The sequence below is a fragment of the Electrophorus electricus genome, chromosome 17 (assembly GCF_013358815.1).
Source record: "Electrophorus electricus isolate fEleEle1 chromosome 17, fEleEle1.pri, whole genome shotgun sequence".
Lineage (NCBI taxonomy): Eukaryota > Metazoa > Chordata > Actinopteri > Gymnotiformes > Gymnotidae > Electrophorus > Electrophorus electricus.
The window spans coordinates 9,380,108-9,400,605 of NC_049551.1; the positions used below are offsets into that span (position 1 = coordinate 9,380,108).

The 20,498-nt window shown below is 44.2% G+C and overlaps 1 protein-coding gene across 1 annotated transcript in view; it reads left to right on the plus strand.

Annotated features, from left to right (window-relative positions):
* Positions 1 to 904: 904 nt before the first annotated feature.
* cntfr (ciliary neurotrophic factor receptor) overlaps positions 905 to 20,498 on the plus strand; it is a 106,083-nt gene continuing 86,489 nt past the window's right edge. The window contains exon 1 of the mRNA XM_027010375.2: positions 905 to 1,184. The gene's annotated coding sequence lies outside the window, so the exon portion shown is untranslated. The remainder of the gene's footprint in view (positions 1,185 to 20,498) is intronic.

Below are 20,498 nucleotides of genomic sequence, written 5' to 3' on the forward strand. Positions count from 1 at the left end.
CCTCTCTCTCTCTTTCTGTGTGTCTGCTGTGACTGGGCGGGCCATAGCTCCAACCCCAGCTCTGGTTGGTCATCAAACTGCTTGGCTTTAGTTCACAACCCTGCTGGGTTCTGGGTATTGATTTGTAAATGCACACCATGTGTGTTCATCAGGGCTTGATTCCTGCCCTTGTTTCAGCTGCCATATTTGCATAGGGTTATGTGCGGCAGGGGGCGGAGCCTGGAACTGGTGGTGACCCACCCTTTGGATGCGGTTTCACATACTCTTCTGTTGAAAAATGCAGGAGAAGCAGGAGAAAAGGAGGATTGAGAGACAAAGGGAGGAAAAGATGGCAGAGGGAGGAACGGCATGAGGAGTGGCCATCTGAGGAGTGCCACGGGCACAGAAGAGGAGGATGGAATGGGGTTGTGCTGGTGTTTGTGCTTGGAGAGCTCTGTATGAACAAAACATCTTCCTCCTTTTTATTCATATTTAGTTGAAAAAGATAGACAAATGTTCTTGTTTTGTTTCTTATATACAGTTTTCAGCTTTATCTTTTTACTTATGGTTGATTTTTTATGTTCACTCAGATAAATAAACAATAATTTAAAAAACAAACTTGGGGAACACTGATGAAATGGGAGAAGTCAGCTGTTTAAAAGCAGAATGCTGCACAGTTCACTTGACAATCTCCTCATAGACCAACATCTCTTTTTTAAATGTTAAATACAGTGTTTATAGCATTTGAGAGAATATTTGCATGTGGCTGTGTGTGTGTGTGTGTGTGGGGGGGGGTTTTCTCGCAGAATGCACTTCCTGAAACAGTAGCTAGGGGGCGCACTATGGCTAGAGGAAGAAAAGCTAATGTATTCGTGCCTGGCTGTTGGGAGCTGGTCACATGGGGAGGCTGACCGAGTTTAAAAGTGCTTTAGCTCCCCTTCACACAGAGCAGTGCGAGCCGCTGGTTAACACACACACACACACATACACACGTCCACACACGTGCACGCACGACCGTAGACACACACACAGCTTGCTTGTGCCTGCAGCAGAGCAACTTTCTGCGCCTGGAGCTTCTCTGACATACGAACCGGCTTAAACACACATACGTGCGCGCTCGTGTGCGCTCAGACGCACAGCTGGGGCTGCGGAGTGTCACAGCGCAGACGAGAGGGAGAGAGAGAGGAGCGAGAGAAAGCATCTAAGTGAGTACCACACTTCTGCTCTGTCTGTGTTTGGGTGTTGGGGGAGGCTGCCAGCCACATCGAGGTGCCTCACGCTGGATGGTGTTGTGGTGGAGGCTGTCGATATGGAGAGGTGGATCCTGTGGGTTCGGGCTCTTGCTTGTGACAGGAAGGATGGTAGAGGCTGTGTGCCACTGACAAGTGATTTCCTCACCCAGCTCCTGATGGATTATTTCGGCAGTGTCTCATCCCTGGATGTCTGCCGGCGGCACCCTGGTTGAGGCTTGCGTGTGAGTGTGCATACTTGCGTGTGAGTGTGCATACTTGCATGCTTGCGCACGGCCGTGGCAGGGGTACCGATGGAGATGCGAGCGTAGTGAGCCGGCTGGCGCCATCCGGACGAACAAGAGCCATGCGTCTCCACTCCGGGGAATGTGGGTGGGGGACGGGAAGGAGTTTGTCGGGAGAGGCAGGGGACAACAGCAGGGCCAGTTTGTGGAGGAATACAAGGAGCAAGAAACTGAGTGGTGGGGGAGAAATAGAGAAAAAGAAAGGCTGAAAAGACCCAGAGAGGGAGAGAGTAAGGGAGAAGGAATTAGGGTGAAAGTGGCAGGGGCATTGAAAAGCTCTGACACTGGGCAGACAATTAGCCCGGCTTCTGTTATCTGTGCCTTTTCTGCTGCTGCTGCCCCAAAGGCGCAGGTCAGGGGAAGAACTGACCTCGTGTCAACACTTGTGCGCAGGGGCCATTATCAAGCCCTGATTGATTAGTTTTAGCGGAAATCCCTTCCTTGGCGCACCACCCTGCCTTCTCTCTCCTGCACTGCTGGGTTTATTCTTTAGCCGGCCTACCTATCCGGCGTTTCGTTTAGAGAGGGCTCATGTGGACTCTGTGTGACAGGACTCTGTGTCTTTCTTTCTCTCAGCCTGTACTCTCTCCATGAGCCTTTACCCTGTCTCTCTAGTTTATCTCTCTGTTCTCTCTTTCCCTCTTCTCTCTCTGTAGATTCTTTCACTCTCGCTGGGTCTTTGGGATATGTGGTTATTCTTTTGCGGTTCTGAAGTCTTTCACTGTAAAAGAAGGGAGATCCCTGCATGTGCCATTTATGCACTCACCCCACTGGAGGTGAAATTCTCTCCTTCTCCCCCCTCTTTCTTTCAGGGTTTAAGTGCTCTGGCTTCCTATTCTAAGGCTCTGAGTAAGGCACCTGTGAAGCTGCCTAAGCTGACAGTGTTACAACAAATCCTTATTTTATTCCATGCTGACAGTAATGCCTAAAAGGGGGCAGGATAAATATTTTGCCCTAAATAAGGCTCTCCCCTTTCTCTGGGTGACCTAGCTGTTTGTAAACGTCCACCAGAGGTGTTTAACAGATCTGCTGTTCAGGGCGCCGGTGGTGTCTGGACTGTTCCGCTGCACCCCACATCCCCAACAACCATACTCCTGTACCAAATGGGTCGATGTGCATGTCTCCGAAAAGGATGCGAATAAAGCAGCACAGAGCCAGGCTGCGGGCTGCTACTGAGAAGCCTGGACTCACACACTCATGCAGGTTACAAGAAGCTGCTTCTGCTCCACACTGCGAAGGCCTTCCTACTTTTCTCCTCCTCCTGGTCTCCACCCACCTTTGGAGTCATGCTGCTTGCTCCCAGCACCGTTTTCTCACGCCGGGTGAGAGCACAGGCCCCCTCCGGCGTGATCGCCGTCCGCTCCCTAATCTCTCCACACTGCCAGGCTGCTGTGTTTACGATTCAAACAGAAGAAAAGTAAAATAACACTAGCATAATATTTCCCTTAACATACTTACCCCTTAGACAAACATCCTTAACCAGATGTCAGAACAGAGAGCGATCACAGGCAGCGGGGGGGCGTGGGGAGGGAGTTGCTCATGCGCCCTTCTCTTACATACATAAATTCCACAAATTAGAAACTGTAACAATACTTCTCTCACCTCTAGCTCCTGATTTCACATTCGCTGATCTTCAGTTTTATATACTCTGGTGTGCTTTTTTCCGGTCTGTGGCTGCCTCCCTTGTGTTCCCTTGTTACATTCCCTTTATCATGGTTTTATCTCCCATTTTTCTCCCTTCATGGGGTAAATAAGGGGTTGTGTTCTTCTCTTGTCTCTTACAATTTAGCCCTTCACTGAACTACATAATGTGCTGTTGCCTCATTTCGTCAGTGAAACGCATTGTTTTTTATTCCTCTGTTGCCATAAATTGCAATATACAGCACTGAATAGTTTAAAGAAAAGCAGATTATGCAGCACCACACTGTTATCAATGTTCCCACGTGGACGAAATAAGGGCACTTTTTATTATTCATGAGCTTTTGTCACAGCAGTAGTTTAGGTATAGTGTAAATTGTGTGTCCTCACTAAACTCTGGTTATGTGCTGGTTGCATCACACTAAACTTTCATATTCATATGGAAATCTTACACAGCCCTCTTGCAAGTGCAGTGTAGTGCATCTGTCTACATGGTGTGCTCAGCTCCACCTTCTGTGACCACCAGACACCAACCGGGGGATCAAAGCCAGACTGCTTTTATGAATATGCAAGGCCTTAACTCCACCCACGAACTAGAGCTGCAGATTGCCCCGCCCTGCTTCAGGAAATTATTCCCTGGGCTGCAGGGAATCTATTATTCTGCCTTTAAAACACAAAGACCTGTGTGTTAGCTCTGTCATATCACTTCACAGCCTGAATTCCAGTGAGGCCGTTCATCCCGAAAGTGCGGCAATGTCATGGCCTGTGCATTAGATCTGTGTTTCCAAGCGAAACACATTGTTTTGTGTTCCTCTTTAAAGTGACTGATTAGCCCAGGGAAGCAAAGCCCAGCTGGCCCAATGCACACGCACCAGGGCTGCGTACCTCCAGAGGCTCGCTCAGCTGGGCAGTGTTGGGAAAAGGAGTCCAGCAGTGGCACTCAAGCTGCAGGCATGCTCTTCATTCGCTAGGCTGTTGCTGCCTCCGTGCATCAGGGTGTTGGTAGGCATTGTCCTTTACTGATCTCAGATCGGTTTCAAGGCTCCTGTAATTATGATTTGTTTTCTTGTTGCCTTTTGAAGCCGGTCGCTGGAACAGCACTAGATGGCAACTTTCACCAGACACTGGAGAACCCAAGGCATAACACCAAGTGACTGTACCCCACTCAAAGCAGATGTCAGTCCCAGAACGTACTGGATGTCCCTCTCTGGCTCTCGCATGGGCTTTTAATCTATTAACTGCTGATCCTTAAGCTCTAATCAATGTGGCCTTTTATATTTCCATTAAAGTGGAGAGGTAAATGAATAAATAAAGCGTGCTGTCCGAGTGGACGGCCCCCTCTGCTCTGAAAGCCTTCTCAGTGTGGTCCCTTGCTCCGGAGTACTGGTGTCGCAAATCACGTTAGGGCACTGCATCGCCCCTTATACACCCAATCTCTCTTCCTCCCTTCCCTCCCCTAATGGAGTGGCGCCATTCTTCATGATGCTGCATTTGATAGCAGGCGTGCTCAGTAAAAGGGACTGGGGAGGTTTAGACAGGGATAAAGACGCTAAGCACTGGCTGGGAAGCAATAGCCTAATTAGTTGCATTTGCATTTTCTGAGTGAATGCACTGGGTCAGAGTGAATTTCAGTTACTGGGTGTGGCCTGAGGGAGCACAGATTGGCACAGTGACACTCTACACTCTAGATCTTAAATAACACTGTATTGACAAGCCCACATAAATACCAAAGCTTTTTTAAACAGGGTCCTTGATGTTATGGATTTTATTGCCTCAGGGAAAGGGGAGAGGGACGAAACGTGGCAGATTAATGTCGATCAGATATTGTTTCACCGAACACGGCTCTTGACTGTGTTTTTAAATTACAAAAAGTACAAAGAAAGCAGTGCCATTAAGTGTTAGCAACATTAGCAACATGTGACATTAGAACAATTTGAGAGTGTTCGACTCCGTCTGTCTTGCATACCACTCCAACATTGTGCAATGTTGCTCCCTCTCCATGCTGTGTCTAGTTTCATCAGCGCGGTCAGATGTTGTCGAGATCTCGCTGGGGTAAGCTCCCTCCTTGCCCACTCAGTCTTTTGCTTGCCTGCTTCAAAGTGCACCTAATTTAAAAAGTGTGATTTTATTAGCACCGCAGTGAATCTCTTGAGGTGGGCCTAAGTTTGTCCTGTATTACTGACCGTGATAAGATTGTTTTCTCTAATCACATGGCATTAACCACATTCTCCACCCCATGCTGCTGCCATTGTCTGGGCCTGGCAGCTGAATGCTTTAAGGGAGAGACCTTCAGCTCATTAACATGGCTTAATAGCCGAGCATGCTTTGAGCATTTGCATGGATTCAGTGAATTTGCCTGATTAGGAAGAGGCTTTTGGGATGCAAAAGATGGAAAGGCATTAAATCGAACAAATTTGCAAAGGGAATTAAGCCTGAGTCCTGAGCTGTGTATGATTTTTGATAAAGAACTACCATGAAGAGACTAATTTTGCCCAATGCTATGCTTAATCTGTCCCAGTAATCTATTCTCAAAGGTGATTAAATCACATGGAGATTATTTCAAACAAAATATGTCATAATTTTCTCATTTGCAGCAGTTTATTTGAAGTGTAATTGAGCAATGAAAATTAATTAAATATTTTCTTTAATATCAGTTGTAGCACTTCTTTGAATTTATTAATTTATTTAGATTAAAATGATCAAAAAAGTCATTATCTCTTAAAGAGGGATGAATTTTGCCAGACACTTTATGCTTGCCTGGTGATCTCTGGGCCATCCTTACCAATACATTGAGTCCTAACAATTCTTAATAATATGGTGGAAAACATATGGAAGTCATCAAGGCTTGACATATGTCAACATGCTTGAAGTCCAATTGGCTAGATTGCCTACTTATCATAATAAGCTTCAAATGACTATATTTCATTAACTAATGAGGAGTTCTGAATGTGGAATGATGTTGAATTCAAATAAAACATTTCAGAATGTGCCATTGCTATGTGTGAGCTCACAGACAGCGGATTTTAATAATAATTGGATGTGGTAATTATATTATGAGGGTCTGTCAAGCAGGCTAACATGGGCTGCCTACAGACACCTCCAGTCATGTAAGTGGCTTGTTAAGGTGATGTTTGGTGGCCTGACTCTGCTTAGAGAGAGGACTGCGTCGATAACAGTTCCATGGCAGCACAAGGTATTACTTGTACAGATTCAGTTTTTCCTGTTTCTTCAACTGTATTTTAAACTTACTGAAGCACTAGAGTCATAAGTGTGCTGATTCCTTAATGCCCTGAATGTCTTTTGTTTTTTTTGCCAGAAGCATATTCCCATCAGTTGTGCATAGCAGCTTGAAGTTCCAGTGCTGGGCACCCCTGCCCTGCACATTTTAACATTTTCTCCCCTCATGCAAGATTCAATAGTTTGATATTTAGCTCATGAACTAAATTAAAACCACTAGTATATACTTCTCTCACTTCTACACTTCCTCCATTTTACATTTGCACCTACGTTTAAAAGAATTGCCACATCGTTGGCTGTAAAAAGACTGCACATATGCTGGCTTGAGGCTTGAGCCTGTGAGATGACACTGCAGGTTAAGTGACAGTAGTCACTTCACTCCACACGCTTGTCTGACACTAAACTATACTTACGCAGTGTTTTCTGCTTGTTGTGTGTGCCATATGCCCTCATCCTCTGCTGCTTTCAGGTGTTATGCAAGTTGTCAGAAGCTGGTGCTGGCAGGGGACCCCATTAAGCCTAAACACTGTGCCTTTAGGATACAAATTTTATTAAATAACATTTTTAAATTCTGACTTATCCATTACAAATCTATTCTTTCCATGTTTGAGTGTATATAAAATTAGCATTTATATATTCTGTGTGTATGCTTGTGGAAAAAGAGGTATCCTAATTTACCTGTCAGAACCAGAAAATAATCCTGCCAAAGTAATGTACTTTTTAAAGTTAGATTTAGTTTTAGAATTAAGCTTACAACATTCTTATTATATATTGGGAGTTACATATATATAATTCACTTATCCTGTAGTCCTATATGTAAGACTCTGTCTGTGTGTGTGTGTGTGTGTGTGTGTGTGTGTGTGTGTGTGTGTGTGTGTGTGTGTGTGTTTGTGTTTGGGGTTGAGTCTGTGTGTAAGTAATAGACATCCAGTGTTTCTGAATGAGGTCAACCCATGTACAGTCAGATGAATGTAGAGAGGAGCTCCCCATTCCTCCCCTGTGAAATGTCCCTCAGTAATGTTTGTACTTATCCACACCAAGAAGCTACACTGACTCAAATGAAAAGCCAAAAGCCACATATTTTAGGGCTTCATTAAATATTTAGCTCATTGGAAAGGCACTTTTTGGACATCTCAGTTCTGGGTAAAAATAAATAAATACTAAGACAAGACATCTGTTTACTGTTGAGCAAATTCTGGAAAATACGGCATAGATGGTAATGAATTCATCAGTCTGTTTGTAAATGTTATGTGTTGCATGTACCTCAGTTATAACTTGTTATAACATCACTGAAACTGGTGTTGCTAGTGACATTGCAGCAATCCACAGCTGTCAAACACTTCCAGCTATGTAAGTAAGTAGTAAATAAAGAAATAAATATTTGTGGTTGGTTTTACAATTAATAGTCATGATGAAGCAGTGGAGTGGAATTAGGTGTTGCTATATGCAGCAAGATAAATGGGCTGACCTCCACCCATATCCAGCCTACCAAGTTATAAGTATTCCTTCTCTAACACCCAGGGGAGCGCTTTTCATAAGACCGTCATTAATTACTGTACAAATGTTAGCTTTCAAACTGTAAATAGTTTCCCCACTTTCTCTTCCTAATTTCCTGTTGCTAAAATGAGAGGTTTTTGACAAATGTTCCCAAGCACAAGTACATGCCACAGTTGGAGGAAATTTATAGCTGTCCCCCAAAAACTGCTCTCATTCCTTTTGATGTCTCCTAAAATAACGAAGTGCTCTGATTAATTGGCAAAGGAGCAAGTGGAAGAGATAGAAGTGAGCAAATGTGCTAATGGCGTCTGAAAATATTACATTTGACAAGAGTGCATTAAACACTTAAGCACACTGACAGTTTACGTGCCAGTGTTATGGAAAATATACTATGCAGTAATTTATCTGCTAGAGGGCAAGAGAACCCACACTTAGCTGGAACTGAGGATTTAAACTTGGTGTGATCAGTCTAGACATAAGTCTCAGATAAAAGATTCTGGCAAGCATTCGTGTGATCTTTCGAATGGTGTCAATTACAAACACTGTTCCTAAATGCCTTGGAATGTGGATATTTAGCGCTTATACAGGATGATATCCTTTCTTCTTATGCAGTTGCAGTCACAGCCAACCATGAAGTGTGTAAACTCTTTTTCCCTTGAGCAATATATGTTCCACTGTGAATGAAAAATTCAAAATTCTTATATTTTATTCAAGCAGCAAAGTATTTTGCAAGATATATTCATGAGCTTATAGCCCTAGTTCAGCTAGTTCAACTAAGATTGCATTAAAATGCTTCAGTAAAATACTGTGCAAATGGCTGTTCTTTGGAGTGAAGGGACAATCAGAGGGCTTTGCACCTGCACTTATAACATTACAAATCAAGGACATGAAACAGAGTTCCAGGGTTTGATAAAAGCCCTGATAACTTTCCACTGGAAGCCTAATTATTAAACAGATCAACAGAAAAGAACAGCATGTTTTCTCCATCTTTGTGTGTCATTGTCCCTGTGCTTATCTCCAGATGAGAGGAGTGACAGTATTGTAATAGCCCGTCCCTCGCCATGACTGGAACAATCGTGCTGTGTCAGTTGACTTGACTGCAAATACTTACCATTGGGTGAAGCACAGTTACCCATTCCTTACATCTACACCAGGAAGACTGAATTGCCCCAGTGGAGCCTGTCTGTAAATGTAATTCTCAGTGCCCTCAGAGGAAGGCAGGTCTGGTCACGCCATGTGCTAAAACATCTGCCTCATTCCACACCAAGGAGAGTGTGGGCACACTCTGACCTAATGGCCAGCATATCATGATGACATCATCAGTCGACTCCAGGTGGCCAATAGACCATAGCTTTTGGTCATGCTCATGGACAGTTAGTACATTCTGCTGGCTCCGAGTGTCCTGGGTGCCGACCTTGGAAAGGTTTGTTCCTGCACTGGAAGCCCAGGGCGTGTTTGGCACGAGAGGACACTGCTGCCAGCCTGCAATTTGTCCCGTCCTTGTGAACACTGATATGTCTGCAGCTGTTAGAGTACATTAGGGCAAATATTTATTTACTGCTGCACTATAAACTGACCTTCAGCGATATAGCTGGAGAATTAGAGTGTATTATTATTGTTGCTGTTTTTTGTTGTTGTTTTTGTTGATGTTATTGCAGTTGTCTCACACACACACTACCTTGTTCATTAGAAGCAGCTATGTAAATAAAAATGTTATGTGTTACACTGGCCAAAATTTTGAAAAAGGTAAGTAGTGTCCCAATTTTCAGAGCAGTTTAGACAGTTATCCTTCTCCATCCAATTATGTCTTTGACATTCACATTTCACCCCTATTTCATTGAGAGCAATTAAATTTTAAGATGGAGCCACTAAGTGCAGGTGGAATCGAGTGCAGGAGGAGTCGAGTAATTATTTAGTTTGTAGTGAGAAGGACAGAAAAGTTAATGACCAAGAGAAATGGGGAGAGAAAACAAAGTGGACTGGCTAGATGGTCTGACACTTGAGGGAACGCTGATTGACAACATCAGCTAATTACTCTCCTAAAGCCATTAAAAGGCATCATTTCCATATAAATGTTTTGCAGATGTCTTAGTCCTTAGTCCAGGCACCTTAATCAGTAACTATTAGCTCTTTGTGATGGATGAAAGGTCTACTCATAAAATGCTGTGTGACCAAAGCTTATTTGCCTATTTGACATTATGAGTGACTGTATTTAGAAGGGCCATTCACAGTACTCATAAGTTTGGAGTTATGTTTCCTCTGATAGATAGTTAGAAGGGCCTGTATGTAAACATGTATAATAAAACACTAAATACACACTCTGGCAATAAATTAACCATGCAAAGAATTTCATTGTTCTCTTGTAAGAAGAATGTGGTCTACCCCTCTTTCGTATAATTTCCAGGTTCAGACTAAAATGTCAAAATAAATTGCCATATACAAAGGTCTTTGTTGTTTGTGGCAATCATCAAAGTAACAGTGATTTGATATGAGACATCATCTTGATGACGGACACTTCAGAGACTCCAAGATCAAATAAGCCTTCCAAACAGCTTCTGCCATTCAGCATCAAAAGCAATCCTGTTTGGCAATTATCCTACCGAAAAATCAACCTACCTCTTTCAAGATCTCACAGCTGCAGCCTGATTCTAAAATGTTATTAAGTTAGAAACAGATTGACCAGGATGCCTGCTCGTCCTTGAGCCTCTTATTGTGCCGATGTTGTTCATTGCCCTATCCCATTGCTACTGAGGAATCTCCATGAATTACAGACTTGGCACAGACGTGTGCCACCATAAATTGATTCCCACCACTGCTCTCCACAGTGATTCCAACCCGGGCGACCTTGCGCAATGGCAAGGACAACCATGCACTCTTGTGAACTCACTGTATGGCCATGACCGGAATGGTCCTGCTAACCCGGGATATCAATCATGTGGGCAAAAATAAGCAAGGCAACAAGCCCCACCCCCTGTCCCCAACCGCCAGGAAGCAGAAGGACTGCAGGCCCACTCGCCTCTTCCAACAGCCATAATAAGATCTGCCCTTGGTGCTTAGCCTCTACCCAGAACTCCCTGTTTAAGTGAATGGGGGATTTATGGAGCTGCCCGAGATGACCCCTGCATATGTCAGGCATGGGAGAAGACAATTGAGGGCAGTGGACTCCCATTATTGCTGGCGTGGCCTTGAATGGTGATGCATACACTACCCAAAATGCCACAGGTTTTTATGGCCCCTTGAGACATGGAGGGATTCTGTGGAGTCATAAGCAGCTGACCTATAAACAGTGGGCACTGTGCTGACTGTGGTGATTAGCATGAGGGAATGTCGAAATTGTGAGTCACACTATGTGTGAATCGAATAAGCATCTCATTTATTTATGCAGTTGCATGTGTTACCAGTCTGTAATAGATTATCTTTGTTTATTTGCTTATTTATTTTGGTGGCTGACAGGTTTTCATGACTGAGGGTAAAAAAAAAAGGTTATTGCTTATTACAACTGTAGCATTCCAAACATCTGAACACATTTGCAGATTCACATGCATCAAGATGCTCACACTTTGCATTAAAGAACTCCCTCAAAAAGTCATTCGCAAGTGTTTACCAGCTGCTCCATCTGTTTCGGGTCAGGTGAGAGCTCTGTCTGCCTGCTTTGCTTTTGTCTCTGGGTTTGTAGCCCTCCCTCTGGGAAAAAAAAAATACAACCCAGCCTTGAAATACTTGCAAGACCGATCGGGCAGAAAAGTGCAGCTGGCGGCAGGGGTGCGGCGAGCCTCATCGACGGAGAGCTGAGTGTTCCAGAAAGCTGGCCGCCTCAGCGTTTCTCTCGCCCAGCCTCTGCTCTGCGATAAGCACTTTTTACCCACCTTGCTGCTATTTGAGTTCGTTTAAATGAGTTGGGCTCAGTGTCGAACATCAAGTCACCATGCCCAGACAGAGCAACAAGGTCATTTTTCCTCAGTGAAAACAGAGATAAATATATCTACCAGAAATGTACATATGATACAAAAGAAACTAATAAAAATGGTTAACAGATTTCATAACCAAAAAAAAAAGGCTTGGGGTGGGGGGCTTGAGCACAGAACATGAGCTTTTATTTGTTTGAATGTTTATGTTCTTATTTTTGATTCCTGTAATTCAAACCGTTCATTAATCAGAACTGTTTGAACCCTTCAGAAACAAATGCCATTTGATTAGGGCCTAGTAGAGAGGATTTTCCCCTTGATGACTTGAGACCATTTCATTCACACAGGGGGACTTTGCATAATAAGTGTTGTATGGCTTCCTTAATGCTGCCAATCTGTGTTTCATGCCCCTGAGCTGGTAAAAAGGGCAGGAAAAGTGTGTAATCACCCTACCTGCTCGAGACAGCTCTTAACCAGGTGAAGAAAATGTGTTCTCCACACCTCGCTCAGAGCAGACGGACTTTAGAAGCTAGCAGTAACCAGGTTGGGGAAACGCCAGACAGGTTTTTTAAAATGTTTTAGGGCTTGACTGACATCCAGTGCTCAGGGCAGGGTGTCTAGCCTGTCTGGATCTGAGGAGCGCTCTGAGCTGCGGGTGCTCCACGGGTGGCAGGATGTGGCTCTCGCTGAGGGTGGTGGCAGGAGGGATACCGCTGACACGCAGCCGCCTGTGAGACAGGATGGTGTGTGATGTCATAGCAGTATTTGTTTGGCCATGTTGCTATGTCTGTCGCTGTGGTGTAAGATGAAAGTGCCGGAGTGGAGGATTGCATTTCTTGACATCTGAGCAGAAACAGAGCTGGTGGTGGATGGGGGACGGGGGGATGGGTTGGCCTGAAGGACAGCACTGCATTCTTGCAGCACCAGCCTATGAAATAAGGGTAGGCAGCTGGACACAGGGCTGTTTTTTAAATGGGTAGGGCCTTCTCAACCACATCAAGCTTAGTGGGCTTTCAGTGTATGTAGCACACAATGCCACTCCCTGAACTTCTCTAGCTGGGATCCCAGCTAGCTATAAGCCCGGGGAGCCCCACCTGTGGTGTGGGATCACAGTTCATCACAGCATGGCTATCTGCATCCTCTAATCAACACAGTAATCAAGTGATGAGTTGGAACAGATATTTCTGAGCAGGTCTGTAATCGGACTATGTCGTCCAGGAGCAGAGTTGGCCTGTCCTATCTCGCTTTGGCATGGGTGTTCAGGGAGATGACGGGGTGTGCTGGGTCATCACGCTGACAGGTGCAGCAGGCATCCTTCCCATAAGCCCACCTCCCTACCCCCACCAACCCCTCAGCTGCACGACTGGGGCTGTGGAGGTGTGTGAAGCCAAACTTGTTAGTTTTTATCCTCTTGGCTTGTCATGTGCCCAAACACACTCTTGCCAGCACTTCCAAAAAAGCTAGGTTTGTTTTCTACCATGGCTGGATTCTCATGAACATGTTTCTCTGTGCCAAAATAGTACACATAAGTGTGTGGTATGGTCTGTGTGCATGTGTGTGAGAGAAAGCGAGAGAGTGTGTGACACAGGGAGAGAGAGAAAAAGAGAGATGTATGTTATTAAAGCAGCATTAACATGGTGCACCTGAATTTGTTGTGTCTTGCCCATAGATACACAATAGCATTGATATTAAGCACAAACATCTACCTATAGATCTAAATACTCCTCCCCACTCACCAAGCACAAACATATACAACCCACGAAGCATCTATGGCAGAAAACGTCTTGTGTTGATTTCAAATGCATGGAAAATTGACATGTATCAATCACAACCCAACCAGGAGTGTATTTCTCATATATCTGACCTCATCTAGGTGGATTGCAATATAAGTAGTCCTTCTGCACCACTCCCACAAAAAAAAAACTTACACACACACACAATGCCAAGAAACATCTACTTTTTCATTTTCTCCTGAATCATTGGTTATTATCCTACTTTTTGTGACCATGAAATGTAGCTAGGTAATTTAGCCGCAGTGTTTTTAGACCTTTGCTATTTTTAGTCATTTTTGTATGTCATCATTGTTATAAAAGTTTATATAAGGATAGCCCACCGAGAGCTGGCATCAGCACTGCACATACAGGTGTGGACTCTTTAATGAAGTTAGAGAGCACCAATTGTGCATGAATTCAGTAATTGAAAGAGACAAAGTATTTCAACCATCTGCTGAAAGGAAGAGTGTTCTGTTCACAGCACAGACAAAATCACCACTGGCACTCTAATTCTCTTTTGGACTAGATATGAGCCATTAACCTTTCAGAAATAGCAGCCTCATTAATTGCTGTGACTTTGAGTCCAATTTACAAACTGTTACTACAGGTATTCACACATATCTAGAGGTAGGCCTAGATGGCATATATTATAACTATGAAATAGAACACACTGTATATCATGCTCTTATAAAGACTGAATCATCAGTGACATGAATCTCAAAATTTTTTTAAAGATCATTTTTAAGACTTACTTTGAGCGTTATTTAATAAGTATTTGACTTTTTGACTTATAATTTCAGATAAATCAATTAGTAAGCTCTCATACATGTTTTATAATTGAAAAGATCCAGCCAGTATGATGGTTCTAGCACTGACCAGCCTAGCACAGCCAGGCAGGCTACACGCAGTAAAGCATCACATGGAAGTCCCGCTCTTGTGCCTTGTGCTTTTTTTCCCCTCCTTTCAGCAGATAAGGGAAAGAAGCACCCCGGTTAGGCAGCTATCTCAGCCCATTCTGAGCCTGTTATTATTATTATTCTATGACCTGTGTATACACCAGCCACGGTCATCATGGAAATAGGGAAGAAAATGGTACCAATTTTTACCCTCTGATTGCCAGGCTGTCAGGAGGAGACTAGCACACTAAGGCCAGCAGGGGAGCAGCAGCGTAATGCCAACAGCAGCTGAGCTGAAGTCATTTTTTAGAAAAGGGGAAAAATAACGCAGTCCCCTTCCCCTTTGCACGGTTTATCTGTTTCCATAAAGCCCAGGTGCTCTTCTCACTGTTCCTCCTGTGGGTTATTTTTATGGGTGCCCAAGGTCAGGTTTATTTGCAAGCAGGCCAAGTCTACTTGCGGATATCGATCTTAATCCAAGCTCGCCAGCCCCCTCGGCCTGTCCTCATCCTCCTCGGATGATGGCCTGTGTCACTGCTCTTTTCCGTGCCTCTGGAGTTCCTTAATTGATTGCAATTAGAACTAGCAGGAGAGAGGGTTCGTTTGTCTGTGTTCCTCATGTGTGAGCAGGGACAGGTCTTGGTCCTCTGGGTAGGCATGCAGCATGATTAATATTGTTTTGGGGTGTTTTTCGAGACTAAAGCCAAAGTAATGGTGGTCGGGGTCTCAGAGCGATCGGCTTCAGTTTCTCACTCACTAGTTTTTTCGCTAGTCCAACCCCCCACCTCTCTATCCCAGCCCCACCCATGACAGCATGGCTTTGTTTATTTTGTCACCAATGCTCTGCAATCAATACAGGTGATGCCAATGGGTCTGCTCTCTGAAGGAGAAATGCAATCAGGCACCAGCCAAACAAACAGACAGAGAGAGAGAGAAAGAGACAAACAGACAGTCAGAGATAGACAGTCAGACAGATAGACAGACAACCAGAAAGACAGAGAGAGAAACAGACAGAGATAGACAGACAACCAGAAAGACAGAGAGAGAAACAGAGACAGACAGACAAACAGGAGAGCAAGAGAGAAACATACACACAAAGAAAAACAGAATTAGAGACAGTATCAGAATGCCTGCATGAGTGGCAGGATGAAAGAGCAAGAGTGCACGTACACCCGTCTCCATTAGCTGTCTAATTGCTTCCACACTCTTCCACACTCAGCTATACAGATGTTGCTCCCATGACGACTGCATCTCCTGTCCCCCACGGAGGCCTTGGCAAGGAGTGGAGCTCTACTGCACCACCGGCTTCTCCAGAGTGTTAATAATTCCATGGGTGGCAAGCTTGTTTAGAGGCACTCTCTCCCGGCGTCTCTGCCAGCTGCTGCTTGCCTGCATGGCACTGTTGTGCTTCTGCCTGCTGAAAAGAGGAAAAGAGCCTTCCCTTAGCTGTTGAGTGCTGCTTCAGGTTTATATGCAAGTGGACCCGAAGCTTACGCAATCTGGACCTGAAGGTCATATCAAATGGGTGTGTACTGTGGGAGAGCGAGCTTTATTCTTATTCTGCACACCAAGTCACTATGCAGTGGAGAGCCACTGATTTGGAGGAGCAGGCCTGCTCTGTGTGGGCTGTTTAGAACTAGAGTCAAGGCTATCTAAATGAGTGGGACCACTAATGCAACATGCATTGGGTCTAAGTGCATTTCCATACGAAGTGAATTTGTTATATTAACTTCAATATATCAGTCCAGCTTCCTTTCCCTCTCTTTAATCTGCCCTTTTTAGGGAGCTCTCAGCATGTGCCTCATTTTCCAAGTGTCTCATTTTGTTAATGTTGCTATAAAAAATATAACAACACTGTGGAAAATGTAGCTTTGGAAAAAAAAATAAAAATAAGGGGTAGAAGGCAATCGTGTGTATCTAACGAACTCAACCTCATGCCCCTGAATAAATATTTAAATGCAGATAAGTTACTGCTGTTGTGGCTTTTATGAATAATTGATTATGCATTTTAAAGCAGTGCTTCATGTCTGTAAACTTCCGCTTGAGTGTTTTTCATCTTCGCACCACTCTGATTAAAACTAGAGGAGTTTATGTATTCTCCCTGCAGTACAGCAGAATAAACGTTCTAAATGTTGAACGTGGGTGATAAAATTGGCGATTTTTGGACTCTATGGGCTCCAGCATAAAACCTGCAGTGCTTTCAGAGCTGATTTGAAGCAGCTCAGTTCCTGGAGTGAGTTTAAACTGCCACGGCAGGTCTATACACCCAAGGAGGTCATCTAATATTGCAGAGCTTACTGTGCGAAGATGTTGTTTTATTTAAGCTCCTGGAATGACTGGGAGAATGAACCAATTTAGAAGCAGAGGACTGGATCAAACATTTGTAATTTATGTTTTTCTAACCCAACAATGCTCCAGTGTAAATCAGTGTTGGCATATAAATGAGTAGTGGGTTTTATTTATTTACTTTTTTTGGTTTGTTTGGTTTTTGTTTGACTCCTCCTATTTACTAGAATTTATTCAGGCACTCATACAGGGTAATGTGTGCACATGCATATGCAAGTTTATTATATACTGCCACATTGTCTATAATATGCAATAGGAGCATATACTCCTCCCTTATGTAACCCTTTCAGTTAATTTCTATCAACTCTGAATGATAAGCTCTAAAGCACCACCTGCAATAACAGCACCCATCCTTGCAGTCCCACCTCCAGTCAAAGAGTCAATCTCCCTCTGCAGTCTGGCTCCAGTCACAGGGCACTTCTCACTCTTGCAATGCTCCGCTTTGTCCGAACGAACCCTCTGTACCTTGGGGATCATTAGGTGGGGCTGCCCCTCATCTGTGTATGCCAGACCCAGGTCTCATTCCATGCTGACCTGCCTGTCTCAGCCATCAGGCTGATTTCTGCTTAGAACACTCACCCACCCGAGCATGACTTTGTCTCCAGTGTCCAGTGGGTTCACAGGCTGACTGCTATCGATCGGTCCTGGGCTTGGCTTGCTCCCATTCTCCCTGGCCAGTGACTCTAATGGAGCACAAAGATATACCGTCTTTTGCAGTGTTCGTATTTAAGCAAATAATTGAAGGGCAATATTGAATCAAGACCTGACTGCAGTGGAAGCTGATGATCAAAGTGGTAGAATGCTTGAGGAGAAAAAATACCATTTTAGCTGTGAGTTCAGAGTGCATACATAATGCTTGTTTTATCAAACTGTTGTGACTACATATGAATAAATTTGTGACAACATAGAACATAAGCAGAGACACAATTATATAATGTTAATCATTCTGACAAAGAAAGCAAGCACGATCATTGTCCCCACCCATACAAGCTCTCATTTTCCACATCCTTTCTTCTCTCTCTCTCTGTCTTTCTATCTTAGTCTCTGGGTTGTGTGTAGGAGGAAATGCCACACTATCAGCCTCTCTTCCTGATCTCCTCTGATGTTCACTCTCCTCTCCTCTCCTCTCCTCTCATCAGTGCAAACACTGCTGCTGATATAGCGTGAGGAGCAGCGATGTGATCCTCCATATTATTCAATAAAAACACCGTCACATACCGGAGAGGAGAAAGAGCACAAGGAAGTCATTTACTGTGCAGGTCTGAGCCTGACCGTTTCTACCTTGCCCATGTCTAACGGGCGTCTCGGATGATTCCAGTCCTCATGTTTCTCAGCCCACCGTCTGCTCTCGCTCTCAGTTGAGCATATGTCTGACACTTCCATGCATAACACAGTGAGGAAGCAAGCTGAAGGCTCTTCTCACCTCTGCTGCTTTCATTCAGGAAGAAGCTGGAGGCCAAGAGCTGGGAATTTGTGCACACACAAATGATTTGTTCACATTGGCCTGTTATTCAGAAGCGGCTGCTTGAATAAATGATTTGAAAATTATAAATTTTAATCTGGCCATATTGGCTGGACACTGTAAATAGACAATTTTCTGGAAATAGAATGAGCTTCAGTGCAGACTGAAAAGCACGGACAGTTCTATGGACAGTCACCTCTGAATGCAATTTATTCCAAAACTAGGCTGCATATTTCTCTTTTTCTTCCTTTTCTTTCTATTTTCTTCATATGAAAATAAAATATATGGTATTATGTTGATATATATTACAATTTTCTGGAATTAATTATATTTCCAGTATGCTGGATTTATGTGGGTCAGTTCACTTTTAGATGATTCCCTGCGTCTTTACACGTACCCGAGGTTGACCTCCACTATGTATGCAGTACGGTCTTACGCTCGCCATGCTAATCCTCCGGCATTGCCAACCCTCCTGTAGTTTCTCTTATTCCTTTGGTGCTGTGTGTTTTGTGCCTAAATGCCTGTGTGGACCCCTGCAGGAGGCCAGCCTGGGTGCCTCTATGCACCAGCAGGCCAATGAAGAGGGCAGCGAGGCCAAGGGCCAGGGGCCAGGTGCCGCTCCACCTCCATGAGTATCTGAGCAGGGAGAGAAGATGCCTCAGGTGGGATCTGCACTCAAAGCCAAGCTGCTGATCAGCCAGCTGCCCATAGTCTTGGCTTGAGTGTGAATGATTTAAGCAGAGGACGAGAAAGTGATCTATTAAAGGGAAAGTGAAGTAACACGGGAGACGCAGGATTCAGGTTTTTATGGATGACAGTTTGAAGTGCCCCCTCAGAGCCTCTTCAAGTAAGGAGCGAAGGCTGGCAGGAGGTCGACAGAACGTGTGGAGCAGAACCTTCATGCATGCCAGCTTCTGGCTAAGGGGTCTGGCTAAATTGATAACAAAAGACTGCAACAAATTAGTCCTTTGAGTTTTCAAGGCTTCTGTTTTACCCACTGACTGAAACAATAAAAATGTTGAATTATTTTTAAACAGAGTAAAACTTTAAAGATTTGATTTTGTTGATTCAGTATAAGCAAATATTTAAAAAGGTGATTTAATTTATAATCCAAATGCATAAAAATGTTTTGAAAACCAAATTTGGGCACATACCACTTCATGTCCTCACTATATTATCTGTGTTTGGTGTATGCATGTGTGCATGTGTGTGTGTGTGTGTGTGTGTGTGTGTGAGAGAGAGAGAGAGAGAGAGAGAGAGAGAGAGAGAGAGAGAGAGAGAGAGAGAGAATGGGAAACTGACACCTGCTCTCAGGGGAGGCTGCCAGCTGAAGTCCAGAGATTTCAAACATTAATTACTTAAATGCTTCTCCTCCAGGGGGCCGCACACTCTCCCCATTTGTTTTGGTTTCTGCCCACTTCCCCCAGCTACCTCCCCTCCAAGAAACACCAATCTCTCAGCTCTGCTGTGCCCAGATGTCTCACCGATTTGTGCTGTTGATAGTTTAGATTGTTGGCACCTGGTTTCTACCCATGTTCTACAGCGAAACCAGTCCACAACCTTGCCATGTTTGGTATATGTGTCTGTGCACGTGTGGCTAAACTAGGAGACTGGATTATTTTGACTTATCGACCACTTCACTGATTACATTCATTTGTGTGTCTGCCTGTGTTAGGATGCAGAGGGGACACTCAGAATGAAAAGGCTAGGAAATAGCACTCACCTCTCATCAGTCAGTTTCAGCCATTCTGCTCATGAGCACATAATCATGCTGAAGGCAGCAGAATTGGAGGTGCCCAGTTAAGAGCCCGCGTAAGGATGCTGTGATGAAAGACGTTTAATGAGCAACATAAACACCTGCTGTTTCCTTTGACTGTGCACAGACAGAAGAGCCTGGGAAATAATCATGCATTTTGTCATGTTAACCAATCAAAGAGCTCATTATGCAGATGAACGGGCATGCTTTGATAACTGAATGCGGTAAGTTTGGACCGTCCTGTATCTGGTCAGCGTTTGCACCCAACAATCTAGGGCAGCTGCATCACTGAGAAAGAAGCTGTCATGTGGTTCCTGAAATACCCCATAGCTCCCCTTTGGGAAGGCTGTACTCTACAGCTTGCCCTGTGATTAAGGCCTTCTGAGAGTTCCATTTACATAAGACAAATTAGGCCTTTTAAAATAAATTATTGAAATGACAGCTTTGCAATCAGAGAGGGCACAGTGCAGCAGTCC